Source organism: Dasypus novemcinctus, chromosome 26 (assembly GCF_030445035.2).
Source record: "Dasypus novemcinctus isolate mDasNov1 chromosome 26, mDasNov1.1.hap2, whole genome shotgun sequence".
Taxonomy (NCBI): domain Eukaryota; kingdom Metazoa; phylum Chordata; class Mammalia; order Cingulata; family Dasypodidae; genus Dasypus; species Dasypus novemcinctus.
In genome coordinates this window covers 38,876,012-38,889,591 of record NC_080698.1, presented here as the reverse complement: position 1 = coordinate 38,889,591, position 13,580 = coordinate 38,876,012, and positions in this window count along the sequence as shown.

Below are 13,580 nucleotides of genomic sequence, written 5' to 3'. Positions count from 1 at the left end.
TGGAAAATTAGATAAAAGTCATGGCCCTACTCTATGCAATTTACTAGAGACTCACCTTAAATTCAAAGACATAATTGAGAGGATGGAAAATCATACCATGCAAGTAGTAGTTAAAAGAGAACTAGGGTAACTATACTAACATGAGATAAAACAAACTTTAAATAAAAATTTTTACAAGGGACAAAGACAGTCATTATATACTGATAAAGTGATTAATTCAACAAGAAGATGTAACAATATATATATATATATATATATATATATATATGAACCCAGCAGCAAAGTCCTGAAAAAATATAAAGAAAATACTGACAGATTTGAAGGAAGAAATAGGCAGATCTACATTAATGGTAAGAGATATTGATACACTGCTTTTAAATGGTTAGAACATCTAATCAGAATATCAATAAGGAAAGACAAGACTTGAATGATATTCTGAATGAAATAGATCTGACAGATATAGATAGACCACTTCACTCAATAGCAACAGAATGCAAATTCCTCTTTGGTATACATGGGTCATTTTCCATAATACAGCATATCTTAGATAACAAAACAACTCTCAATGAATTCAAAAATATTGAAATCATACTCTATCTTCTCTGATAGGAATAAAGCTAAAAATCAATGAAAGGGTGGAGAAATGAAAATTTTTTTAAAAAAATATGTGGAACTAAAGAATATATTGTTGAACATCTAATAAGTTAAAGAGGAAATCACAAGGAAAATTAAGAAATATCTTGAGGTGAATGAAAATGAAATCACAACATACCAAAATTTATGAGGTGTAGCAAAGGCAGTGCTGAGAAGAAAATTTATAGCCCTACATGCATACATTAAAAAAGAAGAAAGATACCAAACCAGAAACCTAACATTAAAACTGGAGGACCCAGAAAAATGAAGAGAAAACTAAACCCAACGTGATCATAAGGGAGGAAATAACAATTATTAGAGTGTGCATAAGTGTGTTAGATGTTGCATAAGAGTGAAATAGAGCTGACAAAAACAACAAAACCAAAAGTTTTTCCTTTGAAAAGATCAATAAAATTGCTAGATGAAGAAAAAAAGAGTAATGAAACATAACTAAAATCAGAAAGGAACAAGGGGACATTACTACCACAGAAATAAAAGGTTTATAAGAGGATATTATGAATAACTGAATGCCAACAAATTAAATAACCTAGAAGAAGTGGAGAAATTACTAGAAACAGAAAAAATACCTACACTGGTTCAAGAAGAAATCGAAAATCTCAACAAACCAATAAATAGAAAATAGATTCAATCAGCAATCAGAAATTTCCAAACACAATTAAAAAAAGCACAGGACAAGATGATTTCACAGAGAGATTTTACCAAACATTCAAAGAAAAATTAACACCAATCCTGCTCATTCATCTAAAATCTAGGAGGCCAACATCACTCACACCTAAAAACCAGGTAAAACAACCACAAGAAAAAGAAAATACAGATGAAAACTCTCATGAAGATAGATGCAAAAATCCTCAACAAAATACTAGCAAATTGAATCCAACAGTACATTAAAAGAATTTAATTCTTTTGATTCTACCATGACTGAGTAGAATTTATCTGAGGTAAGCAAAGATGGTTCAATCTAAGAAAATAAATGAATGTTATACAGCACATTAACAGAATAAAGGAAGAAAAAAATACAATAATCACAAATGTTGCAAAAAGGCATTTGAAATAAGGCACCACCCCCTTTTTGATAATAACACTTAGGAAACTAGAAATAGAAAGAAACTTCCTCAACATGATAAAGGGTATATATAACAAACCTGTAGCTAACATCCCACTTAATGGTAAGGATGTAAGCTTTCCCTCTAAGGTCATTAACAAGACAATGATGAACACTGTCACCCCTGTTATTCAGTATTGTACTGGAAGTTCTAGGTAGAGCCATTAGGCAGGAAAAAGGACTAAATAACATCCAAATTGGTAAGAAAGAAGAAAAATCTCCCCTATTATATGGATGGCATGATTCTATATATAGAAAACCCTGAATATCCAAAAGAAAGTTCCTGGAGCTAATAAATGAATTCAGCAAAGAGGAGGGGTAGGAGATCAACACCCCAAAATCAACAGTCTTTCTACACACTACTAATGAATAATTGAAAGAAAAAATCAAGAAAAAAATAAATTTACAATAGTAACTGAAAGAATCAAATATCTAGGTATAAACCTAACCAAGGGTGTAAAGGACTGGTACTCAGAAAACTACAAAACATTGCTAAAAGAAATTTTAAAAAGCCATAAATAAATGGAAGAGCACTTGGTCTTCATGGATTGGAAAAATAAATATTGTTAGATGTCAATTCTACCCAAATTTATTTACAGAGTCAATGAAAATTCCAACAACCTTTCTTGGCAGAAATGGAAAAGTCAATTATCAAATTTATATTTAAGGGTAAGGCTTACTGAATAGCAATAGCCATCATGAAAATGAAGAACCAAATTGGAGAACTCACACCCCCTAATCTTAAAGAGTTTTACAAAGTCACAGTAATCTAAATAGAATAATACTGGAATAAGGACAAACATAAAGACGAATGGAATTGAACTGACAGTTAAAAATAATCAACCCTCACATTTATGGCCAACTGAATTTTGACAAGGGGAGAAAGTATAGTCTCTTCAATAAATGGGAAAACTGGATCACCACATGCAAAAGTATGAATAGACCCCTACCTCACAATACCATATACAAAAATCAACTGAAAAGAGATCAAAGGCCTAAATATTAGAACTAGAACCATAAAACTCCTAGAAGAAAACATAGGGAAGCTTCCTTAGGACCTTGAGTTAGGCATTGGTTTCTTAGACTTTAGACCCAAAGTATAAGCAACAACAACAACAAAAATAGACAAATGGATCCTCATCAAATTTTAATACTTTAGTGCATCAAAGAACTTTACTGTGAAAGTAAATCAACAACGTACTCAATGGGTAAAGTATCTGGAAACCACATATCTGACAAGGTTTTATTTTTCCTTTCCTTCATTTTCTTTTTCTGTAATATGGTTTTAATTCCAGAAAATATAAAGAAATCCTAAAACTCAACAAAAAAAGGCTAACAACCCAATTAAAAATGGGCAAAACACTTGAAGAGACATTTCTCCAAGAAGAAATACAAATAGTTAAAAAGCACATGAAAAGATTGTTAACATCATTAGCCATTAGGGAAATGCAAATAAAAACCACAACAAGTTACCATTTTACATCTACTGGAATGACTAGAGTTACTACTATTAAAAATGGAGGATGTGGAGAAATAGTAACCCTTATTCATTGCTGGTGGGAAGATAGAATGATGCAGTTGTTGTGGAAAAGTTTGGCAGGCCTCAGAAAGTTAAGCATAGAATTGGCGTGTGACTTGCCAATTCCACTTCCAGGTATACACTCAAAATAATAGATTGCAGGGACTTGAACACTAATGTTCATAGAAGCATTATTCACAATTACCTAAAGGTAGAAGAAACCCAAATGATGAACGGATAAATAAAATGTGTATACACACAATGGAACATTATACAGCTGTAGAAAGGAATGACTTTCTGCTACATATGACAACACAGATGTATGTTGAAGACATCAGGTTGACTGAAATAAGCCAGAGAAGGACAAATATTGTACGAACCCACTGATAGTAAATAATAGGATAAGCAAACATGTAGAGGTAGCAGCTAGAAAATAAGTTACTATTTGATGGTGTGGGGGTAGGGAATGAGGAGGTTAGGCTTACATTTTACATTTCTATCTGGGATGATGAAAATGTGGCAATGGATTGTGATGGTAGTACAACATTGTGACAGTAATTAATAGCACTGAATTATATATTTGAATTTGACTGTAAGGGAAAATTTTAGGTTGTGTACATGTTACTAGAATCATTTTTTAAAAAACTATGGGGAGCAGGTGTAGCTCAGTGGTTGAGTGCCTGCTTCATATGGACGAGGTCCTGGACTCAATCCCTGGTACTTCCTAAAAAAGGTGTTAAAAAAATCCCTGAGCCTGTACAACACCAAGAGTGAACCCATGGTAAACACTGGACTATAATTAATAATACAGTTATAAGAAAGTGCCTTCATCAGTTTTAATGAATATACCACACTACTGCAAGATGATATTAACAGGGTGGTATATGGAACCCTGTATTTTATTCATGATTTTTCTGTAATCCAATAATTTCTCAAAAAAAAAATTGTCATAGACTAACTCAAGACTCAAAACTACATTTTTTCTGTCTCATTGCTGCAGATCTAGGTTTCAGGGAAAGCAAGTCTAATTACCCATATTTAGGTCAAGTGCCAGACTTTTCGCCAGAACTTAGAATGAGGAGAGAAGTCACTGAGATTGGCATTCCCAAAAAGGATACGTTGGACGTCAGAAAGGCAGAGAGAAGAAAGAGTGATGGATGGGGAAAACAGGGGATGCCCATTATGATCACCAAATTGTTTTTTCTTAATATAAGTGGGGATTCATTTATTTAAATATTTAATAAGGGGTTAATTGATATCACAGTTTTGGTTCCCAAAAAAAAGGGGTTAATTGATATCACAGTTTTGGTTCCCCAAAAAAGTTACAGTGGCAATAGCTGTACATCTTGAATGAATAGGTTTCTTTTAACAACCTGTATTTTTTAAACCTCAAAGGAACCTACAACATTTTAATTGCTCAAGTTTCTGGAGTTAATCCTCCAATCATTTTCAAGCCATTGTTGTAAATAATAATCTTGTTTAATGCAATGGCACCAAAAACTAATCTTCCAATTTACTGTCTGAAGTACAAAGAAAGAATAAAGATAGTTACTCAACAGGAAAAAAATAATAATGAAGGAAAAATTTGTCCTGATATTATAAACTTTATAGCTAAGGAGAATCTCACAGTATTTAAGATATTTAATATTTTCCTAATATGCATGAATTTGTATCTTTAGAAAATCTCAAATCCTAAATAGAATTTTAATTCTCTCAGTTTTTTAGTCTCAGCAGCTGTAAATTAACTTTTACACCAAGAGATGGAATAGAGACATTTATTTTCTTGAGCAATTTGGATTGCTCATCTTTACATGAAAGTGATGGTCCTTATAGAGTGAATAAAAAATCTTAATGGTAATAAGAAAGACAGATGGTGATATCAACAAAGAGTGTCTGGATGCTTGAGTATAATTGTTTAAAGTTCATATGTTACATCAGATGTGAATTTAACTGGCTGTCAAACTTGTTCTGTGTCCCAGAGTCATAGAATATTTAAGTGAAAATGGACTTCAGAGACTATTCTAGGCCAACTCTCTCATTTGATCAATGAGGAACTAGGTCTAGAAATATTAAATATTACCCATTATACCCAGTTAGCTACTGGATTATCAACAAAGAAGTTTAGATTGTCTGTACCATATTCTTTCCTCTCCACCCCATTTGGACTGTTAAATTTTTTAAAAAATGGCATTTATCAAATATATTCTAAATAATAGGCAGTTTGCTGAATGATTTATAATGATTTCCATGTTAATCCTTATAATGACCCTATGGGGAGAGACTCCCAAGTTTACAGATAAAAATATTTTGCTTCCTCTTTCAGGGACTATTGCTACTCGTTCTCCTCCATGATGTCACTTCTCATTCTAGCTGAAATTTATCACTTTTTGTTCTGAGCTCCTATGAATGGCACTTAATAAATTATGTTGTCTCTTCACATGAGGATGTTTTATGGAGATAGCACATCAACCTGTCTTTTCATGGGAGGATGCCTTTATTCACCAGCTAGAGTGTAAGCTTCCTGAGGGAGGGAATGACCACTTCTAGATCTCATCAGCACTCTGCAATGCCCTCCCTACAAATGGTAGATGACTGATAGATGAATCTCTTGCAATTGAATTAAAAGGTAGCATTGACTAGAAATCAGTGAACTTAAAAATGCCCTTTCAAACATATCAGTTTGTCAACTTGTGAACATTTGCTATTTGGCTCATCATGGAAGTGGATGAGTTCCAAGGTCTGCTTTCTCTTAATCTTCAGCAGCCTCTGCAAGGACAAAGAACAGACAATTTAGAGTGTACAGAAAGGGAGAGAGGCTTTCTAGTCAATACTGGTGATCACTGAAGAAAAATAGTACAGTTTAACAGCACGATTTTAGAAGGCAAATTTTAGAGTATGGTGTTAGTGGAAAAATAACCTCTATCACCTATTTCTAACTACATGGACTAGGAAGTAAGCAATACTGAGTGTAGTTTCAATCTTACCACTTTAAAAAAATTTTTGAGACCTCAAAGTATTTACTTACTTCACTGAATCTTAGCCTAGCATGGCTCTTTTGAGCCTGATTTCACAAATGAAACAAGACACTGGAGTAAATGGGAGATTCAGGATCATAGCTTTGGTTGTGAGTTTTTCTAGTCAACCTCACATCTGACCCTACACTGGTTCCATCCTTTCTGGCTGCTTGTTTTCTCTTTTTTTTTCAAGCACAAAGTTGAGGCAAGGGCAGTGATAATGGCACTGAGTAGAAATTTAACCAGGTAAGTGACTACTTTCCAGGATGTTATTAGAACTTTAGACAGGGAATCCAATTTTTAAGTAGAATCTCTTTGGCAGTCACTTACTCTCATGTCTTCAAAAACAGTTTCATCTGGATTAAAGCTGCTTTGAATTTTCAGCTCTCAGATGATCTGTGACACTCATCAGTTGGTGGGAGTAAGAGACTTACCCATATGAATTAATACATTATTGAGCCAACAGGGAGAAAAAATGCAAGTGGGTAGGAGTTCTGTTTTAAGTATAATTAAACCTCCTCACATTATTACAACATATATATGCTGCTCAGAACACGATGCCAAATTGAATCATTCCTTATGTAGTGATTTGGACTGTGGCAAGGCAATCTCCCTCCCTCATTCCATTCCCCTCTAATATTCACTAAACATTATGAGTTTTTGATGCCCGTTTTTTCTTTGTGATATATTTAGAATCTGTTCATCCTGGACTTTAGTTTTCAAACTTTAAACTCTTAAGACAGATGAGCAGTTGAATAGTAAGACATCTGGTATGCAAAGATGCTGCTGGTCAGAGAGTCGCCATGGAAACCAACTAAGAAATGGATTATGGAGATGAGCAACTTCGAGTTAATTCTTCTTAGGGTTGTGATATTTTGGTTGATCGATTCATATGTTGAGGTGGCTTTTATAGAAAATGTTGTCATAGATACAGAAGATTCTCCATAACATGATTCATTATGGAGCAAATTTCTAAACAAGTCAGACCCAAGTCATTTCCCTTTTGATGGAGAGGTAGTTATTCAAGTAAGAAAAAAGATAGCAAACAAATTAGCACACAAACAAGAATACTTGTTAAAATACAACCATGTATAACCTGGAAAATGAAATACAAGGTACATATAAAGAAAATAAAAGCACTGCCACAGGAGTATAATGGTTTCTGTCACTTTACCTGTTGTGTTATGAAATGCCTACAGATAGTGATCATCAGACAGCATCTTTCAGATTCTCCCTAGTTATTAATAAAAATTAATGCTAACTGAAAGCTATAGGGTTAAATCCAGTCACAACTTTATTTGTATTTTGCATCTAAATTATATGAGACTTAATCAATGACAAAGATTTTGAAGTTTAGAAATAAGCTGGACTATATTAAATATACTGAGTACCATTTAAAAACTGAGAAGTTGTCAGAGGGAATATAATTGATGAGTAAAGAAAATGACTGAGCTGTAAGAGACTTTGAAAAATCACCTGGTGTAACTGGCAGTCTTTAATTTACCCTCCAGCAGTTAAATGTCTAAGCTTTCTAGGACAGATAGATGCCTGTTCTTCTCTTGAAGTTCTCCAGGGAGGAAGCCTCAATGACTTAATTCAATAATCTTTGCCAGTGTTTTATCACCGCAACACTCTAGAAGTTCTTCTTTATATCCCACAGAAATCTTTCTTGCCTGGAATTTAGCTTTTTTTCTCCAGGTGGGTTTTCTCAGAACACAGACAGAAAGTGCTCTGAGTTCTTGTCACAGACATTGCTTGCATGCCCAAGTTGTTGTATCTTAATACTATCTTTGGGCTAAACTACAACCATTCTTTTTGCACACATAGGACCTCTTCTTGGATCCTTTATGGAGAATTTTTGAAATAGGAAATAGATTCCATCTATCTTATACTTAGCACCAAGGAAAATAAATAATAACAGTGACATTTGCAGAGTATTTTGCAAGGTACAAATCATTTCACATGCATTATTTTATTTGAGCTATAACAAGAACCCTCTTAATTAAGCAGAGAATGGCATCCTCATTTATATATTTGGGATTATATAAAGTAAGTATTCATGTATATTAAAGTTCTAGTAAATAAACTCAATTAAAAATATTTGGTCCCTGAAGCATACTAGACATCAAAATTTTAGGTAATTTTCATGTGTTATTTCATATATTATTCACATTTATTAGGAAAATTGATTTTATTATATTTATAGCATATGTTTTTCCTAGGACCACATAGCTGGTAAGTAGTGGACTCATGAATCCACAATTAAGTGTGGAGATTTTTCTGTTTCTGAATAGCTGCTTCTCCAGTGGCATTCTTTCTTGGTAGAGAGACATAAATATCAGAAAGTGACAAAAGTGTTCTTGTGATTATATTAGGTAATATTTGAGTCAGTGTTTAGCACAAGGCTTTTTACTTAGTAAATGCTCATTTAATGTTAGCTGTTAGTGATGATGATAATGATGATGACGATGATTCTAACATTGTTAACAGCACAGTAGAGGAATAAAACCTTTGAGTTGAAATAATGAAAAGCAATAGAAAGTGATTACATCTATTTTAAGTCCCATTACTCTCTAGTAAAACTTTTAACAACCAAGTCCTTACAATGTAATTCATATTAAATAGGAAAAACTTCAGACTGATTTAGAAATCTAAAAGCTAACAATACAACAGAAGAATTTTCTATGATCTGAAGGAAGCTTAATATTTGGTGATATCAGGAGTCTATTTTTGAGCATAGGGCTGCAATAAATTAGAAAAATTATTATAGTGGACATTAGATACAAATGTCTACTGCTGTGAAGTGTCTAAGAATAATGAATAATTTATTCATATCTTTTCTATGAACCTCATTATGAGATGTTTCTGAAATAAACATTTCTCATATTTAACCCCTTTGCTTCCAAAATTACTAAATCTAATATCATAATAAATTCTTTTCCTTGGCATTAAAGACCTCTAAATGCGTTTTTACCTTTTAACTTTTCCAAATTATGGTGATGTCTTTAATCTTATTATTAAAAGTATAAATAGGCTGTTTACACTATATCTCCTCAGAGCAGTTAATCAAAATTTAAGGGTTCAGTAGTCTAGTTTAACTCTGCCATTTATTTTGTAATGCTGTCACTAAAGTAGTTTCTAATTCTCTTGTGAAGCCCCCAGTTCCTCAATTAAAATCATATAAATGAAAACACTTGGAAATGTAAAGCATTATCCCTCCAAAATGCAGCCTTTTGTAAATACAGAACATTTTTTTACTGTCTTTTATTTGCACAATTCTTTATAGTTTTTAAACATGCGTATTTACACAGTTTGATCAGCACTTGCTCCTTTTCCCTTTTCCTTTCCTTTCCTTTATTCAACACCTTCTTTGTCTGCAAAACTCTTAGCCATTTTTCAGTTTGAGTCAAATGTTTCCTCCCCTGTTTCCAAAGCTGAGATGGTCACTCTCTTTTCTCATCTCTGGCATAGTAATTATCCTGCTGAAGTTCAATATGTGTATTTGAATATATCTTTTTTCTACTAGACTAAGTGTACAACACTGATCAATTCACATTCCCCTTAAATACATCAGCCAACACTTTTAAGTCATTATAAGCTCTAACTACCATTAACACCTTTGGGAACATACATTTGAATTATTTACTTCAACCTTTCTCCTCCAGAAGGCCTTATGGCAGAGGGGAATTGATACTTCCCTGAAATGAGTCCACACCTATATTATCACAATTAAAATTACACAATCAATATTTCTTCCACCAGCCTAGCTTTCAAGCCCAGTACCTGCTCATGGAATATCTTGAAATCCCCCAAACCTCTCAGCAGTTGTCCCGGAATGCCCTTATTAAATCTGTATCTATAAGTCTCAGGTAGCCTGGACAGTAGGTTAGTGAGTACCTTTGAGAGTCAGAAAAAATGTAGACTTGAGTCTGGACTTGGCCACATACTTATTAAATCCTTGAACAAGTTAATCATATCTGTAAAATGGGGTTAAAAACACCTGATCGATTGGGATGTGGATTTGTTTTAAGCCTTTGTATATGCATAGACATATCTTCACTGAATTTGTTGAAAACTTTTATGGATATGCATATACATATCTTTGTAGAAGGCTTAGCATATAGTAAGTATGCTAATTGCTCCATAGATGTGAATTGCTCATGTTATATGATTTGGGGGTTGACAAATATGAATTTAAGCCTTGCTCTGGCACTCCCAAAATAGGCTGAAGCTGAGCAAATTTCAAGTTCTCTGCACTTTCTTAGTATTGGTGCACACTAAATATAAACTATTCAGCAACCCATTGGATGTAGGCCCCACTAAACTGAGATGTTTCATTAACAGGAATCACTCATTCCACTTACTGCAAGAAGAGATGCTCTCTTTCTTTAGCCCTTAACACCCTTCACAACTCTGTATGTTCCAAAATATTTTATAAGGTCTTTGTCTCTTTCTTTTGAGTCTTACAACCAACTGCATAGAAAAGAAGAAAAGGTAATAAAGTTACATCCATTTAAAAATATAGTCCCCAGAACTACATAGTTTAATAACTTTGGAATCAAAGAACTAATACAAAACAATACCAAAGTCAGTTACCATTTATTGAGTTTTTACCATAGGTTGTATAATATATTTAGTATATTTTGTATATTATTTCAATGATAAAAGAGAGATTTAATCTTCTTTTTAAAACTGAAGCTATGAGGATTAGAGTGCTTTGCCCAAATGTACAGAGGTAAGATTTGAAACAGGAAGTAACCCCAGAGTCAGTCTTCACTATGTGCCTCATGTGCAGTACAGCACAATGGTTAGGGTTGCGAGCTCTGGAGCATGGCTGTTATGGTTTCAGGCTTGACTCCATCACATTATCTGAATAACTTCGGGGACATTTATCTAACTCAGTAAACATACACAAGATAGGGATATGATAATGGAACCAATCTCACGGTATCCTGGGATGATTCAATGATATAAAAAATCAAACTTTTAAGAAACTATACATTGCATTCTGAATAATACCTGTTATTGCTCTTCTATTTTGCACCAGTTTACATTCCCCAATTCTTATTTATTTTCCCTTGTATAGGAAAATGGCTTTTCAATTCCTTAGACTACTACCCCTTGGAGTAGAGAGAAAACCATGATATCAGACCTCTCAAGGAGGGGAGGGAGTGCTTTGGGCGCTGCTCTTACCAGCCCACCAAAGAGGCTCTACTTTCTCCCTTGAATTCTTTTTCCTCTGAGCAGACTTAACTCTTCATTAAGGCTACCTTACTCCAAGAAGACTTGTTTCTCTCAAAATGTAAAAGAGGATGATTTGAAAATTGGACAAGATTTTGGACTCTGTCTGAAAGAAAAATATCTCTTTTCTTAGAAACAGATTAAAGAAAAAGAAATCAATCTAGCAAGATCCTGGAAATCTAGGAGATAATAAAGATGATTTATTTATTTAAGATTTATGCCCACTCTAATTCCATAAAGGACTTGAGATAGCAGCAGAATGGACTAAAATCATTTTCTTGTAGTATGTTTTAGATTTGAATTAGAGGTTGGTTTTCTAACAGATGAAGTTAAGCTGATTATAGCAAATGAGATATTGAAAATCAATAACATAAAACCATTCCATTTGTACCTGTACAATCACCCCAGAATTATAAGTAAGCTTTATATTCTCAAGCATTAACATTTGCAGGAAATCCAGTACAGTACATTTGCACAGGACAAAGCAACCTGTGGTTGCTTGGCTCTGATGATCAAAGTATATTGCTAATGAGGCCACGGTCATTGGCTCCATCTCTGTGTAGCCCAATTATTTCTAGTGTTCTGGAGCTATATCTGAATGAAGCTCCTGCAGTTTACCTTACTATGACATTAAGGGGGTCACTCACAGGGATTCCTGGATCATAACAAATTCATCCCCAAATGTTGGAAAAGACTGCCCCCGTCCCCCAAGGGCATGGCAGGATGACTGTGTTTTTTCTATGGGCACACGTACATAATTTTTTCTGTGTCTGTGTCTGTCTCTGTCTCTCTCTGTTTCTCTCTCAAACACATACACACACTCACATACACATGCAAAACCACCCTGGAAGAGGCAGGGTAGTGCAGAGAAAGAATACATGGCAGAAAAAGCTTAGACATTATGGAGTCAAATGGAGTTCAGACCAGATACCACCACTGACACATACTAGCAAGGTCTCCAGTAGGTAGCCAGCTTCAGTTTTCAAACTCACAAAAAGGACAATATGTTTACTTTAAAGAGGCATAGGAATACTAAGTAGGACAATGCATGTAAAGCACTTGCTGTATCTGGCACACTGAGGTATATATATATGTTTTATATATATAAGTGTGCCAGAGGTTTGTACACACACACATACACACACATATATATATAATGTATTTTGCTATTAGAATATACCAGGTGTTCTAGGAAGCTCTTAAATTCATCTCTAATTTAATATTTACAATGCCTTATGAGGTAGGTGGCATTGTTATCCTCTTTTTTCCTAGTGAATTAAAGTAAAATTTAGAGTTTCTAAGTGACTTGCCCAATTCCAAAAAATGAAAAGGCATCAGAACTCATGTCTAAACCCAAGCCTATTTCACTTGAGAGCCTATTGTTCACGTATTATAGCTATGCTGTCCCCCCTAAATTTTTTTTTAAAAGGCAACTACTCTGCTACTATTATTCTAGCTCTTTTAGCTGGGTTGTAACAATGTGGCTCATTCTCTGATGCAAAACTGCACGTTCATCTCCTCTGGGCTGCCTGATACTTCAGCACAAATTTTTTAGTTGTGTAGTTTCTGTTATACCTCAGGAGTCTGCTACAGTTAGTTTGGATGGTGACTTCCCTCAGGGACAATTGTGAGCATAAATTCTCTATCACTGGAGACTCTTACAAGGAACCTAAATGTTAAATATCTAAAGTAAAGTAAACAAGCACCATGGGTTACTCCTCTCCCTATTTGTGCATAAGCTGAATTTCCAAAGGAGATTTATTCAGAGCCTGCTCAAAGACTAGGCAATGGTCCATTATCTAGCCTACCAGAAACCCAAAATCCCTACTCCTAAAGACTAGATAAGTTATGTCCCCTTCAGTGTCAAAATATGTTCTACTATTGTGACTGTAATCCCCCCCCCTTTTTTTTTTGCTGAGGGAAGAAATTATACCATCAGAAAATCTCTTCTAGAATGCATATACAGAGGCTCTCACATTGTCAGTATTTGTGCTAATTTGTTGGTTAGTTATTAGAACTAAAGTTTTAATATCTGAGTCAGTTGGGTGAA